Source organism: Megascapheus bottae, chromosome 4 (genome assembly GCF_031878675.1).
Source record: "Megascapheus bottae isolate mThoBot1 chromosome 4, mThoBot2.hap1, whole genome shotgun sequence".
In the NCBI taxonomy this organism is placed as follows: domain Eukaryota; kingdom Metazoa; phylum Chordata; class Mammalia; order Rodentia; family Geomyidae; genus Megascapheus; species Megascapheus bottae.
Genome location: NC_143512.1, coordinates 40,017,717 through 40,031,962, shown reverse-complemented (window position 1 = coordinate 40,031,962; position 14,246 = coordinate 40,017,717). Strand labels below are relative to the sequence as shown.

The window sequence follows — 14,246 nt, the reverse complement described above, 5'->3', positions numbered from 1 at the left end:
GCTGTCAGAAAGAATGACATTGCCCCATTTGTAAGGAAATGGAAAGACTTAGAAAAAATCATATTAAGTGAAGTAAGCCAGACTCAAAGAACATAGGCTCAATGGTTTCCCTCATTTGTCATAATCAGTAGAAACCTTGGACTCTTCTAGCAGAGATTTGCAATAGAGCAAAACCTAGATACACAAGGCCATATAGTATGACGCTAAATGAAAGGACCTCTAGGATATAGAAACAAAAGCCATATAATGAGTGATTGTTTTCCTTAATGTACTATGTTATCTCTCATCTCTTTTGCTGTCCCTTGCTTATCTCATATTGTTACAGTATCTCACTTTGTTATCTGATATATTGGATATCTGCGTATTTGGTTATTTGAAATTGGATAGGAAAGAGGGGAAAACAAGATGAGGGTGGGGTTGGTGGGGGAGGGAAATGGGGACCAAGACATGAGAAAGGGTATCAATGTATGTGAAGTAATGCACCTTCCATCTGGTGAATGTAATGTAACCCTTCTATTAATTACAATAAAAATATATGGAAAAAATTTTAAAAAATTCAAATGTCATTATTACTTAAGACATTTGTTGTTTTTTTGGATTTTTTTTTTTTTTTTTTGGTTTGTAGCGGGGCTTGAACTCTGGGCCCAAGCTCTGTCCTTGAACTTTTTTGCTCACAGCTAACACAGTGCCACTTTGACCCACATCTCTATTTCTACTCAAGACATTTCTACTCCCTCTGCCAGATTATCCTTTAAAATGGCTTGAACAAAAACAGGAATATATCACCTGACTTGGTAGTTTGTTTCCTTGATCCAATGAAACTTTCTGCCTTTAAAAATCTTTTTACAGGGGCCAGGAGTGTAGCATAGTGGTAGAGAGCTTGCCTAGCATGCACGAAGCTCTGGGTTCAATTCCTTTGTACAACATGTTCAGAAAAAAGCTGGGGCAATCTATGTATGTGAATTAATGCACCTTCTATCTGGCAAATATCATGTAACCCTTTTATTAAATACAATAAAAAATATTAAAAAAAAAAGCTGGGGCAGAAAGTATCCAAGGACAGTGCCCAGGTCCTGAGTTCAAGCCCCAGGACTGGCAAAAAAAATCTTTTTGCAATCCTGCCATTTCCTTCTCCTTTAAATCACAAACTGACCAGACAGAGACCAGGAGTGTGGCCCAGTGGTAGAGTGCTTGTCTACCATGCATGAAGCCCTGGGTTTGATTCCTCAGTACCATATACACAGAAAAAGCCTGAAGTGATGCTGTGGCTCAGGTGGTAGAGCGCTAGCCTTGAGAAAGCCCAAGGACAGAACCTAGGCCCTGAGTTCAAGCCCCAGAACTGGCAAAAAAAAAATCTTTTCGCAATTCTGCCATTTCCTTCTCCTTTAAATCACAAACTGACCAGGGATCCCTGGTCAAATTGATCCTCCCTTCAGAAGTGGGAGGGTCCCAGGGGGAAAAAGAATTGGCCAAATACAGATGGAAATGGAACTGAGTGCTATTCAGCCACTGTCCTGATTCCTCTGGAAACTGAGTGCTGGTAGGAAATGTAAATGGGTATCTGGACAAGTGTTAGCAGTGCAAATAATGATAAACATTGAATTTTGATTAAGTTGGGGACTATTTCTCCACTGTAGTCAAGCAGTGGTAACACATACTTAGATCTAGATTGGCATAAGATCCTTTTTTTCCATGTATTTTTATTGTAATTAATAGAAGGGTTACATTATATTCACCAGATAGAAGGTGCATTACTTCACAAACATTGATACCCTTTCTCATGCCTTGGTCCCCATTTCCCTCCCCCTACCCCACCCCTCATCTTGTTTTCCCCCCTTCCCTATACAATTTCAGATAACCAAATACAAATATATCCAATATATCAGATAACAAAGTGAGATACTATAACAATATGAGATAAGCAAGGGACAGCAAAAAAGATGAGACATAACATAGTACATTAAGGACAACAATCATTCATTACATGGCTTTTGGCCCATCTTTTAATGGGATGGCTGTTTCTTTGGAGATTAGTTTTGGAGTGATTCAATTTTTTGAGCTGTTGATATATATTAGATATGAGGCCTTTGTCTGTTGTATGGTTAGTGAAGATCTTCTCCCAGTCTATAGGCTTTCTAGTTAGTTTGCTAGCTATGTCTTTTGCCATACAGAAGCTCTGCAGTTTAATACAGTCCCACTTATCCAGATTTTCTTTGATTTGTTGTGTTTTTTGGTCCTTTAAGAAAGTTTCAACCTGTGCCAAGGAGACCTAGTGTATCTCCTATTCCTTCCTGTAAAGTTTTCAGTGTATCTGCTTTTATAAGATCCTTTTTTGTTGACAGAGTTGAAAAAGAATTTGTAATTCACACTGGCCAGCCAAGCTCGAGCTGGTTGCTGATGGACGGCAGCGAAGCTAGAGCTACACATTTAAGATAGGAAAGAATAAGTTGTTTAGATTCTTCAGTGGCAGGAGCTATGCCTTTATCTTTTCTCATTGCTATAATAAAATCCTTGGGTCAAAACTATACTTTCAGGGATCATTTTTATAGTATGTTACTAGAGAAGCTCCAATGATTGTGTAGAGTACCGAGCCAAGTATTGTGACTATGAGGTCACGTGGACAGACCATGGCTACTGATGCCCTGTCAGCAGCCAGACAAGAACTCTGCTCTTTCTGAGGCCCCTCCCGAGTGGCTGGCTCTGCTCTCTCCTCCACCTGCTGGCAGCATGCCACCCTGTCACACCTCTACCAGCCTGGCCCACAGGAATTAAAAGCATTGATGTGCCAAAAAAAAATCATTAGGTCTTGGAAGTTTATAAAGAATAGAAACTTAGTTTTCATATTTGTAGATGCTGGAAGTCCTAGATCAAAGACAGGCAGGTTAAATGTCTGGTGAAGGCCAAGCCTGTGCTTTCAAGGTGATGACTTGACAACTTGTCCTCTGAAAACGACAAATACTGTGTTCTCATATGGAAGAAAGGCAAAAAAGGCCAGGCCAATCCCTTATTTTGGGCAAGTTTTGGGAATGGTCTAGGTAGTCCTTGAGCTGATTTGTTCAAGATTCGTGCTCTACCTACCTGAGCCACAACTCCCCTTCTAGCTTTCTGGTGGCTAATTGGAGATAAGTCTTACTGACTTTCCTGCCCAGACTCACTTCAAACCATGATCCTCAAAGCTCAGCCTCTTAAGTAGTGAGGACTGTAGTCAGAAGCCACTAACATGTAGCTTTTCTGTGCTTTTATAAGGCTAATCCCGTCACCAGGGCAGAGTTCTAATCAACTCCCATAGCCTCACTTAATACTCTGCTGAAGGAAAACTAACATTCAGACCACAGAAAGGTGTAAGAAAAACTCGTGAGTAGGCCTAGCCTTATTTAGGGAAGTATTAGTTTGCGAGAGCTCTCTGTGTGGGACTACAGGAGGCAAAGGTATTAGGTCAGGTTAGTCAAGAGGATACAGAACCTAGGCGGTGACCCAAATTTGGATTCAGCAGTTTGTCTTGTTGTGAGGATTAAATGTAATGTTTATGTAAATATTTAAAAACCATAAAATGCTTTTGCTATCCACTTCCTTTATCACCTACCAGGAAGACAACAAACTAGAACCTTTTTGGACCTCCATTGAACACTGGTCTCCCTCTAAATCTATCCCCTTTGCTCTGTGCTCTGGGTTTATAGGAACAAGGCATGGACTGCTCTTCAGTCCACTGGATCAAAGACCCAGATTTATATCCCCCATAGACCAGAGAATCTCTGTAGTTCCATTACCTAAAGCTAGCACACCAAGTGTGGGGCTTCACACCAAGGCTAAGGGTTAATGCTCTCCAAAGTCTACCCTTAAAGGACCTCCTTTATCTTCCCCACAGTGCTAGAACGTGGTTTCCATGCTAGGAAGCTGAAAGTAGGCAATCTCAGATGTATCCTAACCTGATGAGCATATATCCACAGCCCCTTTCTTCTCTATATGCCCTCGTCCTGGGAGATCTGATCTTCCCCCAGGGTTTCAAACACTATGTGTGAGTGATGGCAATGAACACAATCTCTAGCATACAGACAGGCCCAGTCTACTTTTGATCAGCACTCCCTAATTCCCAACTTTTCCCCATTTCCTCATTACCTGGCAATGATCTTTACTCTACCCATCTCCTTTTTGCTCTTTTGCCCAATCCAGTGCTTGTCCTACTTAAGTGTAAATCCAAAATGTCACTTTGGGAGGCCTTTGTGTATTGGTAGCCCTCCTTTTTGTTCTTCCCATGCCTTGTGCTTTCCCCATATAGTGCTGTATTATAATCATTCATTCCCTTTTCAGTCTTCACCAACTACCATGTACATTGTCTGTGAGCAGGAGCTGTCTTGGGAATACAACTCCAAACCAAAGTATTGGAAATGGGAAAATTCTCTCATTACATTGCAGAATATTACTCTTTCTCAAAGTCTAATCTCCAGGTCATCCAGCAAGGTGAACTTGGCAGGCTCCAGTTTATCTTTCCTTCTCCTACCATTTGAAGGTCACAGGAACTCTGCTCAGTTTTTCTTTCTTGCTCTTTGTTGATCTCTTCAGGCTAAGGCCAAGATCTTGATCCCTTTCAGTTATCAGAATATCTCTATTTGGGAATGTCATAAAGCCCAATTGACATCCAAACTTGAATCTCACATCTGGACTAAAAGTTTGTTCTCCTTGTCTTGCTCTATCTGTCTTTTTGTAGGACCTTGTGGGGCTGAGCAGGTGAGGAGGAATGAGAGAAAAAAAGAGGCAGAGGTCATCATTTGCAGTTTGTGGGCCATCTCAAGATTTTAGAATGAATCTTGTACCCAGAGGTATTTTCTCATTCCTGTTCATGTCTACCTAGCTACCTATATTGACAATAATTTTGTTTTATAACTTTTTTCTTTTTACCCAGAACAATTTTAGTTAGGAATCAAATATAGATTCAAATAGGAAAAAAATCATACAGAAGACAACAACCAAACTGGCATCCAATTTGGCAGGCAGGAAAGCAACTGGGTTCTCCTGCAGCTTCTCACCTCAATTCAGGAGCAGCCCTAGGTCAGAAACACATCTTTGAAATGTGGATTCCTAAATAAAGGGCCTTCAGTGAAGATCACAGGGTTACTGTCTGAGAACAGAAGTGAAGGTATTTTCATTTTGTTTAACCTACAAATTATTTGGTCAAAGAAATCACGTAAAGCTAAATACCAGCACATCTGGTGGAAATCCACAGCAGTGAACGTTGACAGGATGTGCTTGGATGTCTTCTTCTGTCTTTGCAAGTCCTCATCTCGGCTCATTCTGCTCCTCCTTGAACAGGGTCTCTGTGGCACCCAGGGTGGCAGCAGCATGACTTCCTCAGGTACTGGATTGGTTCTCAGCACACCAGATTTCCGGGTAGGTGACCCAGGCGGAGACGCACTGCCACTTGGAGACAAGTAAATGTAGTTTTTGTTCACTCCTCTATTAAAGTCAAATGGGGACTGGTAGTTCTCACTGAAGTCCAGGTCTCCACAGTCCATACCAGGCAAACGCATGGTATGGCTTTGCCACCACCTGCAAGGACTCCAGTTGTGTGCCCCTTTGGACATTTTATGACTCTTTTAAGAGTGGAAACTAATCTTGCTCCCCGTTGCCTTCTATCCTCTAATCCTGCCATGTGGTTCTATCTAACTTGCTGCTTTCAGAGCCAGAAAGTGAGACACCAGCTGTTGTGTTATTCCAGGAGAAACGGGGCAAGCTCTCCCAAGACCTTTGTTTTGGTGGCACCATTGTGGAGGCTGAAATGTTTTAACCACTTAGCAAGTTTCTGTTTATGAGGCACATACCAGGCTCCCTCTTCTTCTTGTAAGAATCCCTAGACATGCAGTTCTCTTTGACCATTTGGTAAAGAGATCCCTTCCCTGTGAAGAAGCAGGTAAAAAGCCAGCCTGGCTTGCCCATCTTACATATTTCCTTCAAAGAACTCTTCATCTCGCTCTTGTACTTTCACCTCCAGAAAGTCAGTGGGACTCCTTGAACACGTCTCTTTAGAAATGACATCTGTCATTCACTGACTTCAGTTTTGAAGTTTTAGCCAACGCCTAAGACAACAGGATGAGTTCCAGTCCACATCCTGTTAGCTTTTACTACTGCCTAGAATACTTTCTTCTTCCTTAGACCTGTCTCTGGGTTTCCATTCCTTCCCCCCTGCCACGTTCATCTCAAATGTCATAGTAAATAGTAGGACAGCAGGGAGTCTGATTGGAACTTCATCTTCAAATAAAGCTAAAATCCATCAACATATATTATATCTATTTTATAAAGAGGATAAGTGATCATGCAGTCTAAAGCAAACAGTGTTTTTGGCATTAGCTGTTTGATAATATTATATGATGCACAGTATGGCTTCCTACATTTCACATTCAAAAACAAAAAGATAAAAAAATATTTTTCCAAAAACATTCAAGAATTTCATCAGTTTCCTGAGGGCCTTTCTTCCACCTTTGATATTCAAATCACTTTTTTTTGAAGAGTCTTTCATGCCTTGTCTGTCAATTTCCTCTCCTTCCCTGTTGACTGCTCTAATTTTGCCACATCTTTCTTTGTTAATAAGTTTACCTAGGAAGCAGCTCTCTAACTTCACTGCCCATTTCAAAAAAGTGCCTTTGATTTGCATCTTATATTTGCATATTTACAACATAGGAAAATCAGCAGGGAAGATGAGGTAGATGGTGAGGAATTAGGATACAGTTTAATTTGCATAGAGAAATATTTATAGAAGAGGTATGTCAATGTCATTAGCAAACATTGTAACAACTTTTGTTTCATTCCTGAGGAATATTATAATTTAGACTGGTTACTGAATATTGGAATGATAAGGAGGTTCTGCTTTAACAAAAAATGAATTAACAAGAGCAAAACATTGAAAAAAGTTGTTTGCACATCATTTTATAAAGACCCCAAAACTAAGAAAATGGTATGTTTTTATAGTTATGTTTGATGAAGATTAAATGGCTGTGTAGAAATGTGAAACCTGGCAAAATGTCAGTTTGTTCAGATTCTCTTTAACCTCCCATTCTTCTTGCCTCCCATGTTTGATGCTGAAGCATATTCTGGATTTAGGGTCTTCTGACCTACTAGTAGCCCAAGTTAGGTCAGAAAATTGCTTTAAATCCAGCTCTTACACAGAAAGGTGGAGAAAATACAATTTCTAGGCTTAAACAATTCATCTTCAGGAAAAGGAGTGCTAGTGTCTATAGTCCCTCTTAGAGGAAAAGAGGGTGGGAGAAAGAGAAATCTTGCTTTAGAAACCAATATGTCCAGGGTCAGGGCTAGGAATCTGGCCTAGTAGTAGAGTGCTTGCCTTGTATGCACGAAGATTATGATTCGATTCCTCTGTACCACATACATAGAAAAAAAGCCAGGAGTGGTGCTGTGGCTCAAGTGGTAGAGCTCTAGCCTTGAGAAAACCCAAGGACAGTGCTCATGGCCTGAGCCCAAGCCCAGGACTGGCAAAAAAAAAAAAAAAAAAAGAAACATGTCCAGTATGCCAGGTACCATACTTGGGGTATCATTTTCTGAGTTTACTACTTCGCAGCATAAAGGTACAAGTCAAGGGTTCACACCCTATTTTGGAGAAGAGCATCCTTTAGCCAAACACTTCAGGAGGTGACCTTTCCTCAACCAACTGCCTTTCACCCAGTACTTCAGTCTGGTCTTCTGTAGTAAGATCTGTTCAGATTGATGAGTCCTTGTGGTTCAAGCAGTACATTGCACCTTATGACCTATTTAAGATTTAAGGTCATGGCTCACTCTCAGTGACACAAAGCAAAGAGTGAAGCAATAATTAGCCGAATCTTTTCATAAGGCCACCCTGAATTCTGAAGACAAGCAATGAGATATGGGACATATCTCACTGGCAAATGGGACCAAAGTGGAAGAGCACAGTAGGCAGCGCCAGAAAGGGCCCTGAGGATTCCTGTGAGTCGAGGCTAGATTTAGTGACTGCTAGCAAACAGAACAGAATAATGGATGTGGGTTAGTCAGCTAGTTTTTTGCTCTAATGAATACCCAAGAAAAACAATTTATAGAAGGAAAGATCATTTTGGCTCAGGGTTTTAGCTGTGGCTAAAATGGTAGAATGCTAGCCTTGAGCAAAAAAGCTAAGGGACAAATAAAGGTTTGGTGTTCTCTAGATGTTTCCTGGGAAGTCAGGATTATAGGCATGAAACACTAGCACCTGATTCACATGTATTCATATACAAAACATAGCAAGAATGCCATTTCTTAGAGATTAACTATAAATGATCGTGCCTTCTATCATGTACACTTTTACTCTTTCTGGGAGAGTAAAACCAAACCCAACAAGCTATGTCTTGAGATATATATGTCTTCTAGATGTAATTTTGTGATAACTGATGTAGCAATAGATAATATGGAAGGAAGAGGGTATTATGTAGGTTATTTCCTTGATTTATAAGGACAACTGAGAAAAAACAATCAGAATCTCCAATCTTAATGACCAAAGGAAGTACCAGGCTCTGAATATTTTTTATGTTCCAGTTCCAAATGAGTAGCAGCAGTGCCAGGTTGAGGTACATGAGTGTCACCAAAATGGTTCTATTTTTCCTATACATGCCTCCCACTGTACACAGCAACCGTCATTATCCTTAAAAACCATGAACACCTAAAGAGCAAGGACTGTGTTTTATCTTTTATATCCACTTTGCCAGATTTCAGCACATACAGCAAGCAGGTGCTCAACTAACGTAAAGGTATATACATCTTAGCCACATTGATGTCATGTTACTTTTGTTTGGTCAAGATGTATGCTGTCCTAGTCTGCACCTAGGTGACTAAACTTGTATATCTACTATGTTCTTTACTTTTCTTAAAAATCCACTAGTTTATCTCCATTGTACCTGACTCCCACACGCCACTACTCCTACAAATCCCTTGGAAAGAGAAAAGCCTCTGCAGATAGAAATCTATGACAAAACAGCTACCTGTAAATCAGCTAGTCCTTGGTATTTCCAAGACTTATGTCAACACTAGATATAAGCTATGAAGCCAGTTTTAAATCAGACATTGCAAAGCATTTGTAATAAAGTATGAATAAATGAGTTGGGGGGTAGTAACTGGGGAAGATTGGAAGATTGAGGAGGAAAAATCTGAGATTGTTCAAATCCGGAGACCATAAAAAGTGTTTGAAACCATGAGTTGATATCTTGGAGGAGATCCCAGGGTAAACAAAAGTGGCTTAGGGAGTCTGGAGAATGTAATGGTTCACCCTGTTCTGATGCAGGTGTTGAAGTCCTTCCAGATAGCCAAGGTTCCAGACTCAGACTTCCCAGCTGCATGGAGCCAGCAGTCAGAAATAAGGGTTTGGAACAAGAACCAGATTATGAAACCTAGGACTAAAATGGCATCCTCAAATCAGAAGCTGATTGGGTCCTACGGAACCAATAAACCGAACACTACTTTATTAGTGTTTAGTGCCAAGCATTGGATTATGAGACAGATATTCCATTAAACAAAACAGACAGGAGACATTTAGACATACAATATGACACAGGGTGATATTTACTGAGACCTGCAGGTCAGGCACATCCATCCCAGTTCCTCAGGGTTAGGAAAATCTTTCCATGAGTGGGGATCTTTAGGTTTGGAAATGAAGAGAAAGCAGAGAAGAGAGAAGGATGAACTGCCCCACAGTGACCTTGAAGCACAACGTGCAGACACACTGGCGGATTTAAGAGGATGCTCAGGGCCAGATTCAAGGGATGGAGTGTGTTCATACTGGGAGGAAAGAATAAAAGAATAAAAGTGTTTATACAGAAAACACTAACATCTAGTGAGGTTCTTTCAAATCATCTGTGCCTTATAAGTAGATTAATGCATTTCTAGCCAGACTCTAATAAATGGATAACCCCACAAAGGATACACATAGAACATAAAATTTGCTGCTGTAATCTACTCAGTGGCTTGAGTATATATATTCACAATACTGTGTAATCATCACAATTATCCAGTTGCAAAACTTAAAACATATCCCTAAACCATTCTACCCTCATCTGTCGCCCCGAGACTGACAACCTCTAATTTACTTTGTTTATATCAATGTGCCTAGTCTTAACATTTCATATGTGTGCAATCATATAATATTTGTCTTCTTTTGCTTAGAATAGTATTTTCAAAGTTAGTATGTGTTGTGGAATGTACTAGAACTCCATTCCCTTTAATGAGTGAAAAATATTCCATTACAAATATGCCATATTTTGTTTGTCCATCTGTCTTTTGATGAAGAAGAGTTATTTTTCTGATGTTCCCTATAAAAAGATACAAAATCATTCCTTTTGTTTTCTTCATTTAAAAAACTTTACAAAGACTAGATATTGAGAACAATGGAAAAGGTGAAAGTCAAGTAAGGCTTTTACAATTATGACTGAATGGAGAGTCAGACATGGTGAGACACATCTGTAATCCCAGCACTCAGCAGCTGGGGCAGGAGGATTCCAAGTTCAAGGCTGGCCTGGGGTACACAGTGAGAGTATCTCAAAACATAAACAAAACATAAATAAACACACAAGATTAAATTCATTTTTCCATACATTAATTATGTTTATAATTACATTACAATAAACAAGATTATCCTAACTATTAAATAAAGCACATAGCATAATGACTGAATTACAGAAGAAACTCAAAAAATTAGTAATTTTTATTATAATATGGGTTAGTCAGCTTCCTGTTACTGTAACAAATACAACTTATAAATCAACTTATAAAAACAAAAGGTTTGGGCTGGGGGTATAGTTCATCAGTAAAGCAATTGCCTAGCATACAGAAGATCCTGGCACCTCAGGACTGGGAAAAAAATAAAAAGGAAAAGCTCTACTTGGCATCCAATCCCGACATCTTCAGTCCATAGTTGTTTGGCCATTGCTTTTGGTTCTGTGGTAATCAGCACATCATGGTGAGAAAAAATTCCTCTCCTCATGTTGGCTAGAAAGGAGATGTGGGAGGGTCAGGGTTCCAGTGTCCTCTGTGAGGGCAAACTCCCAAATGACTAATTTCTTTTTATTAGGCCCTGTCTGCTAAAGGCTCCACCACATCCCAACAACACCATGGTCCATGAACGAAGTTCTCAAATGTGGTTATTTCAAGGATGGTCAAGATCCAAGCTGTAGTATAATCATTTCTGAAAATGAATGTTTTTAGAATTGCATATAACCTCAGACTATTTTTGGTATGATATTATTTCATATCCTTGAGGTTCAGCCATTTTACAGTCAACCAAACTAGCATTTAAAGAGCATCTACCACGACAGGCATTTTTGTGGAAATAGGGAGACTATAGGGATTATCTAAATCTTCGTATCTCTTTACAAAGGGAAAAGTGAGTCATAGATATTAAGAGATCTGTGGTCATTTTACCTTTAAGTAGCAAAGTTGTTTCCTTTTCCTACCACCTATCTTTAATAAATATATATGGTATGCATATGGTATATGATAAATGTACATGGACTTGCTTAGATGATCTCTTCACCAGGAGGCTACAATGTGTATTATACCCATAAACACATCTGTAACTATAATCATTGTTTCATAAAGTAGGATTCTTCTCTCCTTGACTATGGGCTGAATTTAGTGACATTTATGATGAACAGTAAAGAGCTGGAAGTGACTGTGCAACAAAAGAGTAAGTGATAAAAGGTCCTGTAGCCACTCCTTGCTACCTCTCTCTCCAGATTACTTGCTGTGGTGGAAGTCATCTGCCTTTTGTGAAACCATTTAAGCAGTTTCTGGTGATGACCACATGCAAGGAACTGAGGTTACTGGCCAAAAGCCTGGCAAGTGACTCATCTCAGATGGGGGCCCTCCAGTTCCACCCACACCTTCATATGCTTATATCTCTGTGTAACTGCTGGAAAACTGCTCATGAAAAGCCACAAGTCCCCTCACAGTGTGTGAAACAATAGTATTATTTTAAGCTGTTTAACTTGGGAAACTAATTTGTTACACTGTAACAGAAAATTAGACACTTTTTTATCACATTGTTTTTGTTCCTACCTAGTCAATACCATGGTTTACAGCATTTTCCCCCTAGTACTAAAGATTTATGAAGGGCTTTCTGCATGCAGAAAAATGCTCTACCACCACTTGAATCATATCTCCCAGTCCTTTGGCTTTTAGTTTGTTTTTCAGATAGGATCCTGCACTTTTGCTTGTGCTGGCCTTATTGAGATTCTTTCACCTCTGCCACCTGAGTAGATGGAACCACAGAAGTGCACCATTAACTCAACTATAGTGGTATCTAGGACAATGTCTGGTCAACTGTATTTCTTTTGCCAGTTCTGGGGCTTGAATCCAGGGCCTGAGCACTATCCTTGGGCTTTCTGAAGCTAGAGCTCTGCCACTGGAGCCACAGCACCACTTCTGGCTTTTTCTATGTATGTGGTACTGAGGAACTAAACCTGGGTTTTTGTGCATGCTAGGTAAGCACTCTACCACTAGGCCAAACTCCCGGCCCTGGTCAACTGTTTTGACTGATATTTTTGCTATAGTTATTTATATAACAGTTTTACTGGCTATAACTCACACACCATAAAATTTGCGAATTTAAAACAACTGTGATAAACCCTCATAACATTAAATTTACCATGGTCCCAGTTTCTAAGTGTACAGTTCTGTGGTGTTAAGTACATTCACAATGTTCTGAAGTCACTGTTACTATGTGGGTGCAGAACTTTGACACTGTTCCAAGTAGCAGCCCCATAGCTCTGGCTATCATTTGATTTTGTTTCTCAAGTCTAGAACAATCATGGAGTAATCAAGAACTACTTTAAATTAAAAAAAAAACCCTTCAAAGCTAAACCAATTTAAAAAGAAATAACATGGGTCGGGAGTTTGGCCTAGTGGTAGAATGCTTGCTTAGCATGCACCAAGATTATGGTTTGATTCCTTGGTACCACATTTATAGAAAAAGCTCAAAGTGGTGCTGTGGCTCAAATGGTAGAGCTCTAGCCTTGAGAAAGCCCAAGGATAGTGCTTAGGTCCTGAGTTAAAAACCCAGGACTGGCCAAAAAAAATTAAAAAATAAAGAAATAACATTAATACTCCTAATGACAATATGTGAATCTTTGCTTAAAGAAAAAAATCTAATAAGCTTATTCTGTTATGGACAGAACAAAATCTTAGATAATGGCTTTTAAATAGTTTCTCCTTAAACTCTTTTAAAATCTACTCAATGCAGAACATTCTTACAATATGCAACAACTACGATCTAGAATTGGGGACAGCTTTTGGGATTATGACAGGGAGTGTGTGACAGACAGTAGTGAGGCCTCCAGTCCTTGAAGACTAATGCCACTATAGGCCTGGGATAAGGAGGTTGAAGAGGCAATATTTAGGATCAGTGGTTCACATTCTCTGGCACAGGCTTGAGAGTAAAAGTGGTACTAACAAAGAACAGAGTTTTGTACTTCTACTTAATTTGTCACTCTGACATTACTAGAATGTCAGTGAGACTGAGAAAGGGTTGAAGGTCAAACTGTACCTCTTTTCTCCCAGAATCCCAATACAAGCAACAAGGCAGAGAATAAGAAATGTGAGTGGCTTTCCTCTGCTTTATCCAGACATTGGCCATTTCCTTATTCAAACGGTCACTTCCATCGTTTCTGGACAAACTGTTCCTTTCCTGCTCAGAAATAGCAACACAGCTCATAAAGTGGTAGGCAATATAGCCAAAACAGTTGCGGAACTCCCTGCAACTTTGAAGAAATCTCCCTAAAGAGATTTCACAGACTCACTTGCTCCCCATCCATTCCTCTTGGGTTCCTCACAAACATAATTACAAAGTGACTCAGCCACCTTTTCTGGATAGGTTTGAGGGGTATTCCACAGCTCAGAGTACTCACAATGGACAGTAATGTAGCATTCTCAGGCCTAGGACACTGGTCTCATAAGGTATGGCAGGAAATAGTCACTAGGGAACTGGGGTGATAAGAAGTCCAAATAGAAAGCCGGCACAGTGGCTCATGCCTGTAATCCTAGCTACTCAGGAGGCTGAGATATGAGGATCAAGACTCAAAGCTAGCCCAGGCACAAAAGGACCTGAGACTCTTACCTCCAATTAACCTCTAGAAAATGGGAAGTGGGACTTGGCTCATGGGTAGAGTGGTAGCCTTGAGCTGAAGAGCTCAGGGACAGTGACAAGGCCATGACCCCCCCCACACACAAAAGAAAAGTCTAAAATAGCATGAGAAATGGCTGGG

General features: G+C 40.1%; 1 pseudogene; it reads left to right on the top strand.

Annotated features, from left to right (window-relative positions):
- The first annotated feature begins 2,518 nt into the window (after window positions 1-2,518).
- LOC150064308 (small nucleolar RNA U3) lies at window positions 2,519-2,632 on the top strand (annotated as a pseudogene).
- Window positions 2,633-14,246: the final 11,614 nt, after the last annotated feature.